This window comes from Vombatus ursinus, unplaced genomic scaffold, assembly GCF_900497805.2.
Source record: "Vombatus ursinus unplaced genomic scaffold, bare-nosed wombat genome assembly UNPS02011369.1, whole genome shotgun sequence".
Classification (NCBI taxonomy): Eukaryota; Metazoa; Chordata; class Mammalia; order Diprotodontia; family Vombatidae; genus Vombatus; species Vombatus ursinus.
In genome coordinates, this window is record NW_020951147.1 from 359,355 (window position 1) to 379,908 (window position 20,554).

Genomic DNA, 20,554 nt, shown 5'->3' on the forward strand with positions numbered 1-20,554 from the left:
CTCCCTCCCTCCCTCCTGCTTTCCCTCCCTCCCACCTTCCTTCCCTGCTCCCTCCTTCCTACCTACCTTCCTTCCTTCCTTCCTCCCTCCCTCCCTTCCTTCCTCCCTTCTCTTCCCCTCTTCCTTTCCTCTTCCTTCTTCTTCCCTTTTTCTCTTTCCCTCCCCCTCCTTCCTTTCCTCCTTCCCTTCCTCTTACTCTTTTTCCTTCCCTCCCTCCTCCCCATCCATCCCCCCTTTTCTCCCTCCCCTTCTTTCTCCTTCTTTATGGACTAATTTTGCCTTCTACAATATGTTTTTCTTGAAAGCAATTTTTTTTTTCAGACTAGGATGTAAACATGCTAATCACATTTTACAGCTAAATGTCTGATGGGTTTTTTTTTCTTCTTTATTTCCTTTCCCCTCTGAATCAAGGGCCTTTACATATGGAGTATGTCGGTTTTTCCAAAGAGATGGTGCCCGCTCATGTGTGTACATGTATATATATATATATGTGCGCACATGTGTGCATGTGTATATGTGTGTATGCACATATGTGTTTAGTGGAGTTAAGTGTGGCTGTATCTTTAGTCACTCAGTCATCATGGAGTGCCCTGTCCCCTCGAACCTGCTCATTTTGGGGCATGGATCTCTTCTCCCTGTAAGGGTTTAGCTTGTCAACTTCCTTGAAATATCAAAGTGGCCTTGGTCATAGGATTAAGCAGACTGGTTACCATTAGGACAGGCAATGAGCCCAGGGGTGAGTGTTACCGTTAAGTGGGTGCAATGTGAGATCACCCAGTGAGGGGTGTGTACGTGTGTGTGTGTGTGTTTGCTCACATATGTGTATACAGATATGCAAGTTGTATAGTATGTTCTAAGATGTGCACACATTCAGATGTGACCCAGTGTTTCTGACCAGATGTGCTGATCTAGCAAATACATGAAAATGAGATTCTAAAGAGACCAGAGACGGTGGAGGTAGATGACAGGAGGGACTCTTGTGTCTGTGTTTTGATGTTCTTTTTTTTTTTTTCAGCCAATGACAAGGTTTATTAGAACATCCATCATATTGGGCAGACTCTTAAGGAGTCTGAACATTAGTAAGCTATTGGCTAGATTTTAGGAATCTGAGCATCTTAATGGAAAAAAGATGGACCTTATATACAGAGACTATGGGAGGGATCTAGGACTGGTCAAGTAGTCTATGAGGTAATAGAACTCCAGGGGTGGCCAAGGGAGAATGGAGCCTAGATAGGATTAAGGGTGGGAAGTGGCCTGGGGCCATAAGGAAGTATGGAATTATAGCCTCAGGAGAACGCTAGAGATTTGGCCATATGGGAAAGCCCAGGGTTTCCTTTTGGGGGTCTAGGAGAAGAACTTGGGGTTAGGCAGTTTCCCCGTACGGGCCACCGAAATGATGCGGTTTAGGGGTTCAGGGGTCCTGGGACCCCAAAATCACAACACACGAGTCCTGCCCAAAAGAATTCAACCAAGCCTTCTTTCAGCCAAAGACAAGGTTTATTAGAACATCCATCATGTTGGGCAGACTCTTAAGGAGTCTAAACATCAGTAAGCTATTGGCTAGATTTTAAGAATCTGAGCCTGTGTTTTGATGTTCTTAAAAAAAACCCCTCAGAAACTTAATACAAACCAGTCCATTGCCAGTAGTCCGCCTCCCTCATGCCCACACTTTTAACAGATAAATGCAGTCAGTCCAAACAAGTCCACACATTGGTCATGTTTGACAGATATATGCCTCTTTTCTTGGGGGGGGGGGGCTAGGCAATGGGGTTAAGTGACTTGCCCAGGGTCACACAGCTGGGAAGGGTTATGTGTCTGAGGCCGGATTTGAACTCAGGTCCTCCTGACTCCAGGGCTGGTGCTCTATCTACTTCACCACATAGCTGCCCCCGTACGCCTCATTCTGCACCCACAGTCCCCCACCTCCCATGAGAGGCTGGCTGCACACTCTCCCATCTGTCCTCTGCCGGTCCCAGCATGCATCAGCACTCTGAGGCATTTCAGGATTTTTTCTTTCAATTATTCTGGCCATCATGTGGGTTGTTGTCCTGGTTCCGCTGACTTCATTTTTCACTACTTCATTCCTACAAGGTTTGCCAGGTTTCTCTGAATTCTCCATGTCTGACACATCTTAGGGCACGGTGGTTTCCTGTTACATTCATCATACACAGTTTCTGCACAGTTCTCCTGCGGGTGGGCAGCTTCTTTCCTCCCAGGTCTTTGCCCCAGGGGCGACAGGATGGAAGTCTAGAAGCGTATGTCCCTCTGTCTTAGGGGAGACTTTTTCTTCTGTCTCTGACATCTTAGGGCATGAGCCTCGTAGCTATATCTCTGGGTCAAAGGGCATGTGTGGTATAGTTTATTCTATGTTTTTCAGAACGTCAGACCAGTCCTCAGCTCCAGCGGTGAGGCTGTCCTCCTACAGCCACAGAAACATTTAGTCTTTGTTCATCTTTATCAGTCTGATGGGCTGGGGGAACCATGGAATTATTTTATTTAATTCTTCTATGAGTTATTTGGAGCTATCTTCCACATTGCTGATGGTGTGGATTTCCCCTTTTAAAACCGTTCATGTTCAGCGATCGCTAACTGATCTGGGAAATAACCTTTGTCCTCATATGTTTATAAAGTCTGTAGTTCCAGCCTCGATAGCAGACTTTTATGAGAGAAACGCGCTGCAGAGATTTTTCTAACTGACCACTTTTCTTCCAATCCTAGGTTTGCTAAATCAAACCTAGTTGTTTTCTAGAGCAAAATCTAAGATTGAGTTCTTGCTAGAGCTTTTTAATGCTTTCGTTAATGCTTTCCTTCGTGTTTGACTCTTCATGACCCCATTTGGGGTTTTCTTGGCAGAGATGCTGGAGTGCTTTGCCATCTCCAGCTCATTTTATAGATGAGGAAACTGAGGCAAACAGGATTAATGGACTGGCAGTCCACCGGAGAGTGCAGTGGACAAATCCTGCCAAAAATTGGAACCCCAACAAGAACAAGTGTTTTTCTCTGACTAGAAAATGAAAGGCTGGCAGAAGCATTGGTTACGGCAGCCTAAGTGATGCCAGTGAGTCCATCATTCTGAAGGACCACAGACCGCTGAATGGCTTCCTGCATGTGCGTGACTGGGACAGCCCTCGGCCCCCTTGGCACATGCTGGTGGGTGAGATCTGCCTACCTTCCCTTAAGTGGTGGAAAGAGCTCTAGATTTGGGAGTCAGGCGACCGTGGTTCAGATCCTGCCAGGGACTCTCCTCACTGACTAGGTAGTAGTATTTTTGCCGTTTTACAGATGAAGAACTGGGGCCAACAGATTTTTTAAAAATTTAAATTAATTAATTTATTTTTAGTTTTCAACAATCACTTCCATAAGCTTTCGAGTTTTAAATTTTCTTCCCCTCCTTCCCCTCCCCTCTCCCCAAGATGGCACAGAATCTGATATAGCCTTTACATATACATTCTTATTAAACATATTTCTACATTAGTCATGTTGTAAAGAAGAATTAGAACCAATGGGAGGAACCACCAGAAAGAGGAAACAAAACAAAAAAAATAGCAAACAGTCTGCTCCTATCTGCATCCAGACTCCACAGTTCTTTCTCTGGATGTGGACAGCATTTTCCATCATGCAGCCTTTGGAGATGTCTTAGATCCTTGTATTGCTGAGAAAGGGCTAAGTCTATCAAAGTCAGTCATCGCACAAGGTGGCTGTTACTGTGTACAATGTTCTCCTGGTTCTGCTCACTTCACTCTGTGTCAGTCCATACAAGTCTTTCCAGGTTTTTCTGAAGTCAGCCTGCTCATCGTTTCTTATAGCACAATAGTATTCCATTACACTCATATACCATAACTTGTTCAGCCATTCCCAATTGATGGGCATCTTCTCAATTTCCACTTCTTTGCCACCACACAAAGAGCTGCTATGAATATTTTTGTACATGTGGGTCCTTTTCCCATTCATATGATCTCTTTGGGATACAGCTCTAAAAGTTCTATTGATGGGTCAAAGAGTATGTACATTTTTATAGCCCTTTGGGCATAGTTCCAAATTGCTCTCCAAAATGGTTGGATCATTTCATAACTCTACCAACAATGCATTAGTGTTCCAATTTTCCCACATCTTCTCCAATATTTATCATTTCCTTGTTTTGTCACGTTGGCCAATCTGATGGTACCTCAGAGTTGTTTGATTTGCGTTACTCTAATCAATGGTGATTTCCAGCATTTTTTCATATGGCTATAGATGGCTTTAATTTCTTCATCTGAAAACTGCCTGTTCATATCCTTTGACCATTTACCAATTGGGAAAGAGGCAAATGGATATTTAAGAGACTTAGCCAAGACCGTCCCCAGAGATAGCAAATAAATGTCTGAGGCAGGATTTGAATTCGGATCTTCCTGACTCCATCCAAGTCCAGTATGCTATCCACTCTGCCACTTCTCTCGGGAATGAGGAAGGCAAAAAAGGAATCAGTCCTTGCTCTCAAGGAGTGTGCATCATATTGGTAAAACAGAGCCTGCGTGGCTGAAGCAAACAGAACAATTTGAGGAGGGAGGGATTGTGGAAGACTTGGTGCCCCAGTGTGTATGAGGTGGGGTGGGGCTTGGTGGGAGGGGCTGGGGAGGGAACTGAACCTGAGCTGAGGCTTTAAGGAAGCTAAGGATCCTAAGGGGCCAAGCAGGGGTGGGAGACTTCCGCCTCAAGGTCCTCATTTGACTGAATCCAAACCTCCCTGAACAAATCCCCTTCCTAAAAGGGTTTGTTCTGTAAAACTTGGACTCGTTCAAAGGGCTGCACTTGAGGACCTAGAGGGCCACGTGTGGCCTCGAGGCCCTGGCTCCTCACCCTGCACAGAGGCCTGGCAGGTGGGAGAGGAAACCATGAAGCAGAGGGAGAACCTTCCTGGAATAGAGAGTATATGTCACCCCTGGTGGGCCCTGGCACCTCGAGGCACTTTGCAAACTTCATAACACTGGGAATGGCAAGAGTTGTTTCTGCCTATGACGAGCGTCTTGTTTTGTTGGAGGAGTCTGGGGTGTGTATCAGAGAGCCAGACCCTTGGAGGCCAGGGCAGAGACCTGGCCCCATCGGAGCTGGGTGACCAGGCCTGGCCTCTGCCTCCCTGGCAGAGGGGGTCGGCGGTGCTCTGGTGACTGGAAGGACAGAGACATTACGGCCTTGCGGGCCCAGGGTAAGCATAGGAAGAGTCCTGGAGGAGGGATGGGTGAGGGTTAGCTCATGCTCGGCGGGGGGGGCAGGCCGTCCTGATCGTTCTGGGCCTCTCGGGCTGGAGACTGAACTTAGCGGGAGAAGAGGGAGGGAGCCAGGCCAGCCAATCTGCCACTATTTTTAGGGCCTGGTATTAGCTCCTTGCACCAGGGTTTGTTGTCCTGAGAAGGAGCTGCAGACGCGCCATTTACAGTCTGACGTGGCGCTGGGGGTGGGGAGGATCCTCGTTTCAGGTGTGTCTTAGCGGGTTGAGTTATGGACTCAAATGTCACCTGACCCCGGGGTGGGTGGGTGGGGGTTAATTGGGGTTGGAATTTAGTTTGTCTGGCAGCCTTTGAGTAACCAACATTGGTGGGCTGGCGCTCGTCCTAAGGGGCTATTTTCTGGAAACCCAAAGAATTATGTAGGCCTCCTTGACACATTTTAATTAGGAATTGAGGGCACCCATCTTCCCTGGGTGAATTATAGGTCTGGAACTCCAGCTGTGCCAGGCAGTTGCTGTCTGAAGGGGAAAGCTGAGGAGGGTGAATTTGGAGGTGGGCTCTCCTGTCTCTTCTGGATCCCAGAATTCTGGGCTGAAAGGGTCCTCAGAACACATAGCCCAGGCATCTCAAAGGGCAGAGGAGGAAAGAGGCCCAAGATCACCCGGGCCTCCAGGAGCAGCACCCGGATTTGGACCCTCATCTCCCATCTGGCTGCTTTGGCTCTCTGCCCCGCGCCTGCCATAACAAGCCCCTGGCTGACCTGCCCCGGCCCAGAGACAGAGCTGATTCCTCAACTCCCCCAAGAGCATGGCCGCAGCTCACGCCCCCAGCTCACGCCCCCATTTTGGCTTTCTCTTCCCTGGTCCCGTAAGCACAGATACAAAACAGCCTTTCTGGTGCCTTTAAAAGCACACCCAGTGAGAATAAAGACAGTGAGCTGATTCTGCAAAAGGCACGGCAGGGTGGGGATAGGTGACGGGGGGGCTGTATTCTGGCTGGGGAGAGCGGGTCGGGCCAGAGTTCTGGAGCCTGGAGGGACCGGGAGGCCAGCTCCTCCACCCTCCTCACTTTATTGATGAAGAGAGACCAGAGAAGGGCAGTGTCCTGCCCAAGGAGAGGTGGGATTTGAACCCAGGGCCTCAGACTCCAGGTTCAGTGATTCCTACTATATCATGCCTCTCTGTTAGTCATTCCATTTATAGGCAGCAATAAATACACCTTCAGGCAAGAGGCAAAATTATTTTTTTTGGAAATTGCCCCTACAGATGAGAAGACCATCCTCTCCTGCCCCACTGAGTAGGACCGGTCAGACCATAGGAAGATGACAGGGTATTTGTTGTGCCCGGCTGTCTTGCTTAGGAGAGCTCAGGGAGCATCCTGGGACGTGGAAGACAGGACAGATCTAGAATGGTCAGTCAGTGAACAAGCACCACGCATTTATTAGGCACCCGCTCTATGCCAGACCCACGCCGAGTGCTGGGGGCACACAGAAAGGTAAAGGCAGTCCCTGTTCCCCACGAGCGGATCATCTTGATGGGTCCTGCTCCTTCTCTGCTACCCCTTCTCGTCAGAAATCAGCAGGACAAAGGCGTTTCTTGATAAGGACAGATAGAAGAGACTATGGTGGTTGTTTGAGGTGATAAAATTCTAGTTGAAACATCAGTTATTAACAAAAACCAATACGGTTAGAACTCTTTCCATTCTGAGAATTCAGTGCCGATGGTTTGGATCAATAGTGACCGATAAAATTGTCTCCCCTTGCCAGCCAGGGTGCCCTCACCATCAGGCAGCTCCCCGGGGTGGGCGTTGACCTCTGAACCTTGCAAAGGACCTCTGAGCAGATAGGAGTCGAGCGGGGACATCGAGGTCGCCTTCCATGCTCACCCCCTTCTCCTTGTGTTATCTCCAACAGGACGCTGGATTCACGGGGATCGGGGAAACTGACGTGGTGATTCTGTGTCCTGCCCTCTTTCTGCTTCCCGGTAAGTGCTGACCCATGACCCCCACATATGGAAAGTCGCTTTGGGAAGGTGCCCTGCGCCCCCTGTGCTGTGTCTTCTCTGGATGACCCTAATGGAGTAACTGATCCATCAGGCAGCAAGCATTCATTAAATGCCTGCTGTATGCCCCACACTGTGCTCGGTAGGCACCACTGTGCTATATATATATAAAGACAGTGGACCAGCCCCTGCCCTCGAGGAGCTTACATTCTATCAGGAGAGATAACACGCACGTAAATCCATATATGCAGAAAGTATACAAGGTACATGCAAAGTGCTTTTTATTTTCCTTTTTGGACAAGGCACTACTAGGTAAGGGAAGGCTTCATTTCCCCCAGGAAGAAGAGGATGAGTGCAGCTTCCTAGGGGACGGAGGATTCTCAGAGGCCAGAGATGAGGAGGGACTGGATTCTAGGTGCGAGGGACAACCATTGCAAAGGTGTGGAGGTGGGAGATGTGTGTCCTTTAGGAGAAAACCGTAGGAGACAGAGGAAACCTGGGGGGTGTTGAACGTGTAGCTGTAATTTGACAGATTTCCCCAGAAAAATTCCACTCTTAGGGCCCGAGTCGGAAGGAGGGACCTTAGAGGTTATGTGGTATAATCCAATTATTTTACAAAGGGGGAAACTGAGATCTAGAGAGGGGAAGTCCTTTAGCTGGGAGAGAGCTTTGGGTTTGGAGTCAGAAGGCCTTTGGGCAAGTCATTTCACCTCAGTGCCTCAGTTCCCCCATCTGTAAAGGTGGAGAGAATTCCTATACCACTTCCCTTACTGGGTTGTAGGAGCATTCTAGGGGTCCTAGATGCAGCCCTGGAAGAGACGCAGGGGGTTTTCTTGTCCAACCCCTTCACCTTACAGAAGGTCAGTGAACTCACCCGTGACCGTGTGGATCTTGTCCCTGTGCCAAGCTGCTCGCCTGGTCCTTTATGTTCTCAAATAAACGAGCAAGCACTCGGTAAAATGCAGACTGCCATGCATGCCGACGTGGCGGAGGTGGGGCTGAGCTCGGCTACCCGGGCTCCCGGCTAGGACTCCTTCCTCCATCACTCAGCCTCTGCTGTCCTGGCTTTGCCATCCCAGGCAGTGATGGCCACTGGCAAGCTCAGTCCTTCATCTCCATCTGCCGGTCCTCTGTCCTTCCTGGTGCGTTTGTATGTTCCCTGCTGTTTCCCAGGTCCACAGGATGGGCTCCATCTTTGCTCCCCTTCCCCTCCATCTTCTTTAATTTGGTCTCCTCTTGGAGACATGGAGCGTCTGTCCCTCCCCGGGTTCCCTCCCTCCTCAGGCGACCATGCTCAGCAGGCGCTGATCATCCCCTTCTGGGCTGCTGGCTGTCTTTGTCCTTGCTTGGCAACCCAGAGAGCTTGGAAGAACAGTGCCTGCCTGTCCCTAGTGAGAGAGGCCTTGAATGGCATTCGGAGGCGTCTGGTTACAGGACTGAGCACAGACGATGGCTATCACCATCCCCAGCATTTAGAGATATCACATCAACACTCACGTTTCTACAGCACGTTTTCCTCCCAACCCCTCCCTAAACTTCCTTCTCATTATCAACTGAGACAGTATTTGGAAAGCGGTTGGCACAGTGCCTGGCATGCAGGGGTGCTTAATAAATGCTCATTCATTTCCCCACAACTCTATGAGGTGGGCAGTGAATGCCTTGTTACCAACTTAAAAAATGAATGAGCAGAGTGGTAAAGTGACTTGTCCAGAGTCACACAGCTAGGGAACATCAGTGGAAGGATGCCAGCCACGTCTCCTGCCACTGTATTCTGCAGCGTCCCGACCCTGCCTCCCATCAGTGGAACCCGCTGCTCTCAGACGATGCCGGTTCTGAGGCTGCTGTGATTCGTGGCCCGAAGGATGAGGTCCCAGGGCAGAAACCGAAGCCCACCTGCCCTGCTTGACTGAGAGTCCTCTGCCTGAGGCAGGACAAGGCTTGTCGGCTGCCCAGAGAGATAGATATCTGTCTAAGAGGCAAAGAAAGCCTGTTTACTCTTTGTAAAAAAGCCTTCAAAAAACAGATTTTGTTGTTCACCTCCTAATTTCTCCCCAATAACCACAATCCTGCAATACCTTCACTTGTGTGTCTATAGTTTTATTTTTTAAGATATCAAGCTGTATTGGCTTAAAGTTAAGCCCTGTAGCAGCATGAGGCATGCCCTAACCCGCCTTCCTTTTCTACCAAATGGAAGCAGTTGTGTTTCTTCCCCAGGCCTCTGGGACCCACACTGGTCCGAACTCTGTAATTCTGATCATCTTCGTGTAGATGGGTTGGTTATCACGTCCTCCATTTTTCTGGTTCTGCTCATTTCACTCTGCATCAGTTCATCGAGGTCTTCTTGGACTTTTCAGAATTCTTCTCTTCAAAAGATCACATATCTAGATGTGGAAGGGAGCTCGAGATCATCTCATTCTAGCCCCTTCATTTTTTCAGGTGAAGAAATTGAGGCCCAGATCAAGTTCTGTGACTCCCCGAGGTTTCACAGAGTGGAAACCGTGTTAGTGGGATTCGGATACGGGTCCTATGATTGCAAATCCAGCCGAGCACATAGTAGGAGCTTAATAAATGTTGACTGATTGATTGATTTCAGTCTTTGACCTTTGGTGGTACTTGCCAAGTCGTAGGATCCCTGAGTCCAAGGATGTGAATGATGCACTGACCTTATTCCACAATTCCAGAGTGATTTCTCCCAGGTTGTCAAAGTGCTCCACAGACCCGCCGGCGCTGGGTTAGAGTGTGCCTGTTTTCTCACAGCCCCACCAGCATTGGCTACATCTGTCTTTGATCATCTTCATGGTTATCAGTGATTTGGCGCATTTTCTCATATGTTGCTGATAGCTTCTATTTCTTCTTTGAAAACGTTTCATATACTTCGGCCACTTATGTACCGAGGAGATTTTCGTACTGCTGCAGCTCTGTGTCAATTCCATATAGATTTTGGAGCTCAAACGTTTATTAGGGCTGCTGGGTTTTTTTTTTCCAGCCTATTTACTCTTCCTTTTCATACAGTGTTAATAAGCTCACTGATGTGCTTTCTAAGCACGTACCAGATTAGAAGAAATGACACACAGCATGGTGGTCTAGCCTTGGTTTTTACATCTCTGGAATGAGAGGTGTTGAACAACAAGGCCTGTGATGTCATTTCTCAGTCTCACTCACGTGGAATAATTTGTTTTTACAAAAGCGGAACTGACTTTGCTGGTTGCCCGAGACTTTCACTGCGTTTTTTCTCGGTCTCTGATTTCTTCCAGCACATCATTGCTTTTTGAGAACACGTCGTGGTTAGGCTGCCCAGAGTCCCAAGGTGACTAGAAGGCCCTATCTGAGCGCGAAATGGATTTTTGGAAATCCACAGCAAACCACATGCCCAGCCCTAGCCGCTCCCGGGCATTGTCTCATCCGGCATTCTGGCTTCTCCGGGTCCCTTTGTGGGGAGTGAGGCCCAGAGCGGGATCATGGGATTCAGAGCTGGGAGGGGCCTCCCTCTGGGAGGGGTGACTTCCCCGGAGTCCCAGGCTGGAACCCTGTCTCTGCTTCCTCCCAGTGTAAGCACTTGGCTCAGTCACCTTGGCCTGCCTCAGTTTCCTCATCTGTAAAATGAAGGCAGTCTGGATGGTCTGAGGCCCGTTTTTGCTCTTGACTTATATGTGATACTCTGAATGCTAACCCAGGCCTCTCAGAGTTGCACCACCATGATTAATAGCAAAGCTTTGTTTCTCAGCTCTCTGACCTTAATTTGTTTTGCTTTGTGGACCAGTTTTGAGTAGCTGTGGGGTGAGCCGTGCCTACAGGCATCAGTCACTTTACTGACCACAGAGCGCCATGTCACCATGACCTCCTGCTGCTGCTGCTGCCGTTGCTGGAACATCGTTTTGGTGCCTTTTTCTGGGGTTAACACAGAAAGACTTCTGGGGTGTTTGCCCAGGCGGAGGCTGCCCTTTGTGATTACCGGCTCACATTGATGACGTCATGGACGTCCACCCATGGCCCTTGATCTGCTACGTCACTGGATCCTCACAACAGCTTGGTTCAGAGGGGGCCCTTTTTATCCCCCCTCAGAGCTTAGAGAGATTCTGTGCGTTTCTCGGGGTCACACAGCCAGTACTGTCTGAAGCAAGATTCAAACCCAGGTTTGTCCAGCTGCGGGTGGAGGACGCTGGATATTCACTGTCCATGCTGACCGTGGGGCTTGGGACAGAAGAACCACAAGGAGGATGGGGGATGAGGCTTTCTGGGATCCTCAGGGCTTCCTCTGCCTGTGCCCTGCTGCGAGATGTGGAAAGCCCTCTGCATTTGTGTCTGAAGAGGAGGCTTCCTTTCAATCCCAGCTCTGTCCTCTACTGCCTCTGTGACCCTGGACCAGTCATTTTATCTCTGGGTCCTAGTTCTTTATCTGTAAAATGAGGGTCTTGGACTAGGTGCCTGTCGAGCCTCTTCCAGCTAGAAATCGGGTGCCAGGCATCCGTGAAGAGTCGCGGGAGTCTCTGAGTTATTGTCGTTCTACTTGTCATCGTTATTATTGCTGAGAGGAGCTGACGTTGGCGGAGAATTTCTAAATTCTCTTTCTGTCGTTTATCTTATTCTCACCTCATAACGAATGAGCCTGGAAGGTCAGATCTAAGAGTCACAGAATCCTCGTCTTCCAGCTGGGAGGGCCCTTGGACCCCATTTTATCGATGAGGAAACTGAGGGGAGTGAGCTCCCCAAAGTCGCCCGTGTTTGGGTGGCAGAGCCGGACCCTCGTTCAGATCTCGCCTTTGACAATGGCTGGTTAAGGGACCTTGTACAAGTAATTTGACTTCCGGGCCTCATGTTTACCCTTGGTACCAGATGGCCTCAGCACCTTTTCAGCACCAAGTCTGTGTTCCTCTCACTCCAAACCATGTTAGTACTGGAAGTCCTATTTATTCCCATTTTACAGATGTAGAAACTAAGACTCCAGTCCAGTAAGAGATTGGTCCAGGGTCACAGAGCTAGGGATGTCTGCGGCAGGATTTAGGCCTCCTTCCCCTAACCGAGGGTTCAGCGCTCTGAACCAAGGCTGTGCCTCCTCCCTGCTGAGAAGTCCTGGCCATGCACAAGATGCTGAAGGGTTAAGTTCTAAGTCTGGAAGGCTTGATTGAATCAAGATTATCCCATTATCTTAATTTGTATGTAATTTATTAGGCCTGCAGCTTGATTGAGGAATCAGAGCTCTCTTTCAGTGAGTTTCCCTTTCTTATGGGCTTGATTAGATGGCGGTGATTCACCTGGTTTGCCTCGCCCAAATGTTTCTTCATAGAGTTGCTACCTCTTCTCTGTGGACCCCAGAAATTGGGGGCCAGGTTCCCCATACCCAAGTCAGCATGGTGGCCCCAGAAGTCTGGGACTCACCGAGTGCTGTTTTCCCTGAGACCGTCATACTTCCTTCTAAATGGACTTGGGTAGCTTGTCGAGTGCAAAACCTGCACTTTGCCTTCTAGTTACCCTCCAGAACAAGCTCATGAAAGCTGGGGTGCTGCCACCTCCTGAAGGCTCCTTGGGAGTCTGTGAGAGGGTTTGAATAGACCTTGCTAAGGTCCCCGACAGCTCCAACATTCTCTGATTCTGTAAGGTCGAGCCCTGGGATGGACACCTAGCGGAACCCAGGGGACCAGACTGGTTGAATGAGGATTAGGTGGGGAGCAGATAAGATGGGAGTGTGTCCTATCCTAAAGAGTGTGGATGGGATGACCTTTGACTTAGTCACCATGCTCAGACTTTGAGGGGGTTCCTGGAATCATCAGCACAGGTATAACGGCCACTCGTCATTCCGGTAGTTTTGACCTTTACCCAAAGAAACACTACCATTGTGAACTGAAAATGTTGACTAGATGCTTACTGTGTGAAAGCTTTGAATGCCACACCAAGAGGTCTGACTTTTTCATTGAAACTAGGGCACAGATGGGTAATGGAGTGACTTTCCTCCGGCGCATACAGGGTCCTGCCCTGGCTCAGAAGGGAGGGCTTGGTGCTGCCTGGGGAAGAGAAGCCTCATTATTTGTCTTCTTGAAATATTGGTGTTGCCATGTCCCATTTTTGACTGAATGTAGGTCTCTTTCTCATCCTACTTTGAATAGTTATAACAGTGATGATGATGCTCAGGTTGTACCCAGAACTTTAAAAGTGTTGGCAGCAAAATAAAGATGAAATCATGAACAAGAGTGAAGACATTGGTAGGACAGTGATAATTATACAAAGAGCGGCCAATGTTGTTCTAACAGGTCAGTTAGCAAATGCCATCTGTCTACTATCTCATGGGATCCTCAATGACTTGGTGGTGCAGAGAGGGCAAGATAATCCTCATTTCACAGATGAGGAAACTGAGCCTCAGAGAGGCTAAAGAACCAGTCAGGTCACCCAGAGCTACTAGAGTGAAGACAGACTCTCAGTCACGTGAAGTCAAGAAACGTTAGTAAGTAGCTGTTACATGTTACATGTTACATGTTAGTAAGTAGCATGTTAAACTCGGGATTAGGTTTCCCCTTTCCTTGGATTCCAGGTCTTTCTGTTGACCATTCCTTTAATGTCCATGAATGTAGCAAATTGGAGAGCAGTCCTAGCATGTTGCGCGTGCATATGTGCATGTGTGTGTGTGAACCCTGAAATGTGTGAAATTGTCCGGATGCCCTCTGTGTAAGGAAGAAACCACATTTCCCATACTTAATTCAAACAGGGACACTGTCTCCTCTAGCATCTAGTACAATACCTTTGCCCACTTAACATATGGCAACTCAACAAAGAATGTTAAATCAGTTGGTATTTTAAAGTCTGTAATAACACTGACATTCCATGTCTTGTGTTCGGAGGACCCTCCCCTCTCTGACGTTCCATGTCCTGTGTGCTAAGGCTTTTTGTATCTCAGCAACTCTACAGAAATCGATGCTTTAGAAAGCATTATAGTGAGATAGATGGCGGTAAAATGAGTGTCTGAGTCATCTGGAGAATAGACACAAAAGACAGACACCCACCCTAAGCCTCCAACTGTTCATTGTCACGCGTCCTCTTGCCCAGGTTGTAATGAAGATGGTACTAAGTGTTATTGACAAGCCTTCTCTGGATGGGCTGAAGTGAGGCCTCTGCTCCTTCCAGCATCACTGTCTCGTATCTCTGCTTGTTTTGTAAAGAAGTTGGCTCTTCTTGACCAAATCCCGTTCATGACTAAAAGGTTTTAAGAGACACCTCAACATTGGATCAGTCTGGAGTCATACTATGCAATGGAGGCTAAGCATGTCTGTGACGGCCATCTCGCCCGTCCCTTTTCCTTAATTTGGTGTAGTAGAAAGAGGGCCCTGGATGGAGAACAGTCTGAGGGCCTGGGTTAGAAGCTTGGCTAAGATACTTACTATCTGGGGGCCCTGGGTACATTCCTTCCTTTCTCTGGGTGCCTGGTGAAACGAGGGTGTTGGGTTGAATTTGAAGACCTCCAGCGTCTGCTGCCTTAGCCATACTCGGATTCTTTGAAGGTGGATGATAGTGGACACTCATGAAGCTGCTGGATGTAGTACAGGGAACCAGTAATGAAAATACTGCTACGATGATGATGGTGGTGGTGACAACAGTGATGACTACCACGACTAGCTAATTATACAGTGTTTATCATGTGCTTATTTATAAGTGCTTTGTAATTGTCATTATTTGTAAGCACTTTATAATTATTTTTATATGCACTTTATAATTATTGTTTGTAAGTGCTTTATAATTATTATTTATATGCACTTTATAATTATTATTTGTAAGCACTTTATAATTATTTATAAATGCTTTATAATGATTATAAGCACTTTATAATTATTATTATTATAATTATTATTTTATTTGATACAAGAACCCTGTGAGGTAGGTGCTATTATCTCCATTTTACAGGTGAGGAAACTGAGACAAACAGGAGTTAAGTGACTTGCCCATAGTCATCCAGCTAGTGACTACCTGAGTCCAGATTAAATCCGGGTTTTCCTGACTCCTGGGCTATTCATGTACTACCCAGCTGCCTGGATTCAGAGCTGGGAGGGCCCTTCAAGTTATGGTCTTTTACAAAGCAGTCCAGTGAAGTTGGAAGTCCCTACACAGACAGACAGAGAGCTTTCCCCTCCCATGATGAATGGCGTCTGCCCTGTTGTCCATCTGGGCACTCTAGGAGCACAGTAGGGCTTCTTCCCACCACATAAGCAAAGATTTCTCCTATTTGGTGAAAGCAAATGGTTTTCTCTCATGCCCCGACATTCAGGTTTTTTTTTCCCCCCTCTTTGAGCTGATGGAGTTGTTGAGAATGATTCTGATAGGTACTTAGCTCTCTGTTTAGCATTTTTGATTACTGCATCTCCAATGTCATTTTTGCTTTAATTTTGCTTTCTGCCTGAGTTTATGAGTAGACAAGGTGCTGAGGGAATGCAGGCTTTAGCAGCAATTTCTCAAAGGCAGCCTGCCCTGATCTCCTTGTGTGGAATCTTGGTTCCCCCTTGTTTGACGCGTCTGGCCAAGACACACGGATTCCCAGACCAGTCCCGTGGGCCCAGAGCTGCGCTGGACAATAGGACTTGGGTCTTGGAAGTTTTTCAAACACCATAATTTAGAGTAAACCCATTTTCTATTTTCTTTCCTGGCCCACTGCCCATAAAGAACTAAAGGGCTGAAGTCCTTTCTCTTTGGGGTTCTCTTGATGGTGCTATTACTTCTGTTCCTTTCCGTTGGTTTCTGTTGGCAGTGGCATCCATGGGAATCTCTCTTTTTGTGATCAGACTGCTTGCTTTGTCTGGCTTTTGTCTGCTGGGGGAGGAGTTGGTTTCTTACCCTGGGTAGACAAATGAATGAAATGTGGAAAGGGATACCCCCTACTTATCAGCCATGAAACCCGAGGAGGTGGGCTAGCTGTGGAACAGAGTTGAATTCTCTTAACTTGGAAAGCAGGATGGTGACTTGCCCTGTCCCCTGGGAAATGGACTGTCTGCTCTGGTCCCAGCTATTGGGGAAGTCTTGGCTTCTTCTCCCTGGCATTGAGATGAGGCCCCCTCACAAAATGAGGAGTTCCCTTGTTTGAGAGCTAGTGGCCCGAGAAAGGGGGAGAGCGTGAAGTGGCCCTCTTTCTTGTGCTCCAAAATACAGCCATTATTAGGCATGTCTAAAGTTGCCTTTTGGGATGGATATCCCTGAAGCCTTCCCACAAAGACTTCTTTTCACTTACAAAGAATCAGATTCGAGGGCTTGAAGAGACTTTGAGTGATACATTTCGTCTTTGGTACTAGGATGGATCAGGTCCCAAGTCAGAGCCACCCTTCCTGTGCATCCCAGAGGTCAGTCAGTCAAGCAATAAACATATGGCAAGTGCTAGGCGCTGCTCTAAGGTCTGATTGTATCACTCTGCTCAGACGGCTTTTGGAGTAGCCTCTCTTATTACCAAAATCTCTACCTCTTTGCCATTCAAGGACTTCTCCAGCCTGGTGCCTTCCTACCCTTTCTGCCTTATCTCCAATTATTCCCTTCCTCACACCCTTCCCTCCAGCCCCGAGCTGCTCTGTGAGCAGGTGCTGTTTTCTCTCAGGTTTTTGCTGTCCTGGAAGGTGGATGTCCTTCCTCTCTTTGCCTGTCAGAGTTCTACCCTCTATTAGATCCCAGCTCAGGTAGCCTGTCCTCCAGGGCAAGCCTTCCCAGATGCCTCTGGTCCCTACCACATGTGGATCTCCCATACACTGTGCTTGACCCTCTCTGAAACACTCAACACTGTACATTATATATGTGACAAAGCCTTCCACTAGGCTGTGATCACTAGGATGGCAGGGATGAAGTCTTACCACCCTTTTCGTGTTCCTTAGTCACTGTGGAGATGGATTTGGTTTGATCTATTTCTTGAGGGTCTCTAGGAAACAAGACCCCATCCTTTCCTTGATTTTCTCGTTCTGATATTTAGAGGCTTTCACTGTCTGGGACGTGGGGACTGTGAATGTGGTTGTGGTCTTGCATTTGCTTGAGGGTGGTCAGCTGGTTCTCCTGGCATGGCAGGATCCCATGTGCGTATCAGAACTCTTCAGCCACAAGCTTCCAGTGCTGCCAACTCCCCTTCTTCAGCAAGAAAAAATGGCAGCTCCATGATATTTCATCATCTCACTCCTTTTCTATGCTTCTGGACCTTTTAGTAACCTTGTGAGATTTTCCCCAAGACCTTGCCAAGTTTTCCATGGCCTTTCTGAGTCTGACTCCCAGTGTAAATGCCAGGATTCCATAAAGATTGGGCCAGGACTTGGCAAGATGGGAAGATTGGCAAAGAGTCCCAAATACATCACTTTTCCTGGTGTGTGAAATTCCTCTCTCCTTTGGCATTGTTTTATCACTTAAATTGTGGCGTGCATGCGTGTGTGTGTGTGTGTGTGTCTGTCTGTGCTTTTGTGTATAGAGGGGAGAGATGTACACTAGTGAATGGACCCCAGGTGCCACACCTTCACAGTGAGGTCAAGAGTAGGATTATCCCTGGTGGAGCCTCTGAAGACTTGGTCTGTGCTTTTTAAATGTGTTCTTTGAGTACTGGGACTGAGTCTTAAGAAGAACATCTGCTATCGCTGATTGCTAATACTAATAGCTGATATTGACACAGCCATCTAAGGCTCATAAAGGAATTTTCAATTTTCTCAAAACAACTCTGTAGTAAGCAGCACAAGCGTTATTGTACCCATTTTACAGATGAGAAAATGATGTCTTAGAGAAGTGAAGCCACTGACCCAAGTATAGAACCCAGGTCTTCCTCTTTTTCGCTGAACCACATGGCAACCAAAGCAACCTGTGAGAGCTGGGGATCAGCGGGGGAGGAGGAGTAGAAGATGGATAGGGAAGTCAGTGCTTTGTAATTTTGCTTTATCCTTTAGCCTAGACTTCCTCCTAGACTCCAAAGGCATATTCAGGTTGGGCCCTTTCCAGAGAGTGGGGGCACGTTGGCACCCAGGAATGCTCACTCATCAGCAGGTGTGGACCTCCTTCTTTCACAGAATTCTGCTCAGAAGCGTCCAGCATCACTTCCTTCAAGAAACATTTTGAACTTAGACATCAAGAAAGAGAAATACTTTAACACACAAAGAACAAAAGAGGATTTTATATGAAAATGAAATTGTGTTAGATAACTTTTAAAAAACTGAAGTGTACGTTCAGTTGAATGGGATAGTAATCCAGCGTCCCTGCTGCCTGTGCCCCCTCATGTTAATGGATGAGAAGACCAGAGTTCAAATCTAGCTTCAGAACCTTTTAGGTATGTGACCTTAGGCTAGTCACTTAACCTCTGTTTGCTTCAGTTTCCTCCTTGGTAGAATGTGGATAATAATAGCACCTCCCTCCCAGGGTTGATGTGAGGGTTGTGGGATCAAACACTATATAAATGGTAGCTATTATCATTATTGTTAATGATTAATCCTTGGATTAGCAGAGGTTCAGTAAGCCTCTGCTAATCACTTACTGTGCTCCAGGCACTGAATTAAGAAGTGGGGGAAGAAAGCCAAAAAGCAAAGTTGTTGATCTGAAGGAGGTCACATTCTGTTGTGAAGCTAGACACAACACGTAACATATAGATACAAAGTAACAGGAAAGTCGTTTTTGTGGACGTGGAGGAAACATTCCCTGGAGGGATCAGGGAAGACATAGTGTGGGTTGTGTAACTGGAGTGGCGTCTTGGATGGGAACTAGAAATTCCACAGAGGGTGGACAACATCCCTGCCGTGTGGTACAGCCTGGGCAAAGGCCCCAAGGTGAGAGATTCAATGTCATATATGGGGAACGGGAAGTGGATTAATTTGATTGGAATGTAGAGGGAAGGGTGCAGGATAAGTACTGGGAAATCATCCCGGAAAGCCAGGCAGAAGCCACATTGTGAAAGGCTTTAAATGTCAAACCAAGGACTCTGTGTTTGATGCCAGAGTCTTCCTGTATAATTAATTTGTGTGAAAAGCTCTGGTTTCACGGTCCTATGGGGAATGTACTCTAAGAACGACTGGATGTTCAGGTAGTGTTTTCTCTCCTCGTGAATTTTCCTGGAGCCTGGCTGGCCAGCAGAGAAGGCAGCATCACCTTTGGCTCCCCTACCTTGTTCTCACCTGGCCCCTCGGACACCAACACTGTTCTGGCCGACTGGCCGAGTAACGTCATCCCTTCCCTGGTATGGGGAGCAGGAAGCATTAGGGAACCCCAGTGTCTCCTTTCCTAGGCCCTTTCTTCTTAACAGGTGGTGAGTTGAGTGTGATAAGGATGAGCCTGGCATCTTGGTTCCCTTTCCACACCTTTGCTATTTAGAAAGGTATTTTCTGCTTATGTTTCCCGGGAGTGAATAATTAAATGCCTTTCCCAGCCCTCCAGATCTGTTCCCACTGTGTAGTTAATAGGATTATTCATCCCCTGAGACTAAGGTTGAAACTGTAACTGTGAAGGTCCCCATCCTCCCTCTCCACACCCTTCTCCCCTTTAACTGGCATGGAATTAGTAATACATATTGATAAAATCAGACTTTTCTGATGAACCCTTTGGGTTTGACCATCCCTGTAAAAGAATAGATCTGAGAGCTTTTAGGGATCACATAAGTCAGCACTTCCAACCCCCTTATTTTACTGGTGAGGGAACCAAGAGCCAGAGGGGAAAGTGAGGTAGCCAGAGTCCTATAGCTATTGATTAAGTAGCTGCTCAAAGAGGTGGATGACATATTGGGTGATACCCCCCCCCATACTTTAAGAGCCTTAGAAGGAGGGGCTGAATCCAGTGAATTGAAATTACAGGGAGGAAATGTGACTAGACCATAGTTCACATAAATAAGAGGGGGGCGGTGGTTTAGTAAATTAATATCTTTGAGTTCCCCTCGCCGTGAAAGAGTTCCCTCTTCCCGCTTACCTCCACTAGGGCTAGCTATGTGACCCTGGGCAAGTCACGAAGCCTCGTTTGCCTCAGTTTCCTCATCTGTAAAATGGGGATAATAATGGCACCTCCCAGGGTTGTTGTGAGGATCAAATGATATAATAATTGTACTCAGCACAGTGCCTGGCACATAGTAGGTGCTACATAAATATTAGTTGTTGCTATTATTATCATCATCATCTCTGCCCCCATTGCTCATCTCCACATATGAGACTTCTTTGTGTTCATATCATACCTGTCCCTTCTGCTCTGACTAGAATGTCGAGTCTCAGAAGGCAGGACCAATGTAACGTTTATCTCTTTATCCTCATCGTCTTGTATAGGGCTTTACAGAGCAACGGCCACTTAAATGTTTGTCCTTGTTGTCGAAGGACTTTTCATTATGAGAATCGCCAGAGTGGCGATTGTCCCATCATCCCATTTTCCCCCTGTTTATCCTATTCTCTCTCCCCT

At 47.5% G+C, this 20,554-nt stretch overlaps 1 protein-coding gene across 4 annotated transcripts in view; it reads left to right on the forward strand.

The window, feature by feature from the left end:
- The window catches only part of SHANK2 (SH3 and multiple ankyrin repeat domains 2), a 712,956-nt gene that overhangs the window by 48,437 nt on the left and 643,965 nt on the right, over positions 1 to 20,554 (forward strand). For all 4 annotated transcript variants that reach the window (XM_027856171.1, XM_027856170.1, XM_027856172.1 and 1 more), the window contains exon 2: positions 7,117 to 7,186. The gene's annotated coding sequence lies outside the window, so the exon portion shown is untranslated. The remainder of the gene's footprint in view (positions 1 to 7,116; positions 7,187 to 20,554) is intronic.